The 2,665-nt window shown below is 53.9% G+C and overlaps 2 non-coding genes across 2 annotated transcripts in view; both read left to right on the top strand.

Annotated features, from left to right (window-relative positions):
• Positions 1-328: 328 nt before the first annotated feature.
• On the top strand, positions 329-2,221 carry LOC126333659 (small subunit ribosomal RNA). Its single transcript, XR_007564319.1, has one exon. It is a non-coding gene; the product is annotated as a small subunit ribosomal RNA (ribosomal RNA).
• A 371-nt stretch (positions 2,222-2,592) lies between these two features.
• The window catches only part of LOC126333655 (5.8S ribosomal RNA), a 155-nt gene continuing 82 nt past the window's right edge, over positions 2,593-2,665 (top strand). Inside the window, exon 1 of the ribosomal RNA XR_007564314.1 lies at positions 2,593-2,665. This exon is cut by the window's right edge and continues 82 nt beyond it. This is a non-coding gene — a ribosomal RNA (5.8S ribosomal RNA).

Genomic DNA, 2,665 nt, shown 5'->3' with positions numbered 1-2,665 from the left:
GGTGGCGCGTGTTGTCTCCCGCCGGCAATGCCACGACAGCACGCTCCCGGGCCTCTGTCGGCAGCGGCAAGCTCAGTTGGGAGCAAGGGTGTTCTCACTAAAACCGTCTACTCGCCTAACTCCGGGCGATTGCGCCTCTCTCGAAACCGACCAAGTACCTAGGACGGCGCTGCGCGCCGCCGGGACCTGAGAGGGTTTCGAGGTGTATCGTGCAGGGGAGCTCGGCCTCCTCCTGTTTGCAGAATAATTGAGCGGACGCTTGCGTGTTCGCGCGGGCCCCCGGGACACACTCCCGGGCGGCCGGCTGCTCAGCTCTAGTTGACGCAGCTCCCTGGTTGATCCTGCCAGTAGTCATATGCTTGTCTCAAAGATTAAGCCATGCATGTCTCAGTACAAGCCGCATTAAGGTGAAACCGCGAATGGCTCATTAAATCAGTTATGGTTCCTTAGATCGTACCCACGTTACTTGGATAACTGTGGTAATTCTAGAGCTAATACATGCAAACAGAGTCCCGACCAGAGATGGAAGGGACGCTTTTATTAGATCAAAACCAATCGGATTGGCTTGTCTGGTCCGTTTGCCTTGGTGACTCTGAATAACTTTGGGCTGATCGCACGGTCCTCGTACCGGCGACGCATCTTTCAAATGTCTGCCTTATCAACTGTCGATGGTAGGTTCTGCGCCTACCATGGTTGTAACGGGTAACGGGGAATCAGGGTTCGATTCCGGAGAGGGAGCCTGAGAAACGGCTACCACATCCAAGGAAGGCAGCAGGCGCGCAAATTACCCACTCCCGGCACGGGGAGGTAGTGACGAAAAATAACGATACGGGACTCATCCGAGGCCCCGTAATCGGAATGAGTACACTTTAAATCCTTTAACGAGTATCTATTGGAGGGCAAGTCTGGTGCCAGCAGCCGCGGTAATTCCAGCTCCAATAGCGTATATTAAAGTTGTTGCGGTTAAAAAGCTCGTAGTTGGATTTGTGTCCCACGCTGTTGGTTCACCGCCCGTCGGTGTTTAACTGGCATGTATCGTGGGACGTCCTGCCGGTGGGGCGAGCCGAAGGGGTGCTTTCGCGTCCCGAGGCGGACCCCGTTTAAATCCTACCAGGGTGCTCTTTGTTGAGTGTCTCGGTGGGCCGGCACGTTTACTTTGAACAAATTAGAGTGCTTAAAGCAGGCAAGCCCGCCTGAATACTGTGTGCATGGAATAATGGAATAGGACCTCGGTTCTATTTTGTTGGTTTTCGGAACCCGAGGTAATGATTAATAGGGACAGGCGGGGGCATTCGTATTGCGACGTTAGAGGTGAAATTCTTGGATCGTCGCAAGACGAACAGAAGCGAAAGCATTTGCCAAGTATGTTTTCATTAATCAAGAACGAAAGTTAGAGGTTCGAAGGCGATCAGATACCGCCCTAGTTCTAACCATAAACGATGCCAGCCAGCGATCCGCCGCAGTTCCTCCGATGACTCGGCGGGCAGCCTCCGGGAAACCAAAGCTTTTGGGTTCCGGGGGAAGTATGGTTGCAAAGCTGAAACTTAAAGGAATTGACGGAAGGGCACCACCAGGAGTGGAGCCTGCGGCTTAATTTGACTCAACACGGGAAACCTCACCAGGCCCGGACACCGGAAGGATTGACAGATTGATAGCTCTTTCTTGATTCGGTGGGTGGTGGTGCATGGCCGTTCTTAGTTGGTGGAGCGATTTGTCTGGTTAATTCCGATAACGAACGAGACTCTAGCCTGCTAACTAGTCGCGTGACATCCTTCGTGCTGTCAGCGATTACTTTTCTTCTTAGAGGGACAGGCGGCTTCTAGCCGCACGAGATTGAGCAATAACAGGTCTGTGATGCCCTTAGATGTTCTGGGCCGCACGCGCGCTACACTGAAGGAATCAGCGTGTCTTCCTAGGCCGAAAGGTCGGGGTAACCCGCTGAACCTCCTTCGTGCTAGGGATTGGGGCTTGCAATTGTTCCCCATGAACGAGGAATTCCCAGTAAGCGCGAGTCATAAGCTCGCGTTGATTACGTCCCTGCCCTTTGTACACACCGCCCGTCGCTACTACCGATTGAATGATTTAGTGAGGTCTTCGGACTGGTACGCGGCATCGACTCTGTCGTTGCCGATGCTACCGGAAAGATGACCAAACTTGATCATTTAGAGGAAGTAAAAGTCGTAACAAGGTTTCCGTAGGTGAACCTGCGGAAGGATCATTACCGACTAGACTGCATGTCTTTCGATGTGCGTGTCGTGTCGCGCAACACGCTACCTGTACGGCAGTGGCCGTGCGCCGCGTGCGGAACCACGCGTGCCTCTCAAAACTAGCGGAAGTGTTGTTGTTGTTGTTGTTGTGTGGTACGAGCGCTGAAGCTCTGGAGCGGCTGGCCTGCGGTACCTGGCGCCTGGCGCCGGTTTTGAATGACGTTCGCCCGAGTGCCTGTCCGCTCCGGTGTGGAGCCGTACGACGCCCATCGGCTGTGAGGCCGTTGGACACAAAAAAAATAGTGGAACAGGGGCCGTCAGACGCCTCAGTCCCGCAAATGCTACTGTCTTGAAAGAGACAGTGGGAGACTGAAAAGGAAAAGATCACCCAGGACGGTGGATCACTCGGCTCGTGGGTCGATGAAGAACGCAGCAAATTGCGCGTCGACATGTGAACT

The sequence above is a fragment of the Schistocerca gregaria genome, unplaced genomic scaffold (assembly GCF_023897955.1).
Source record: "Schistocerca gregaria isolate iqSchGreg1 unplaced genomic scaffold, iqSchGreg1.2 ptg001623l, whole genome shotgun sequence".
Taxonomy (NCBI): domain Eukaryota; kingdom Metazoa; phylum Arthropoda; class Insecta; order Orthoptera; family Acrididae; genus Schistocerca; species Schistocerca gregaria.
Note: the sequence above shows the minus strand (reverse complement) of the source record. Positions and strands in the feature narration are given on the sequence as shown.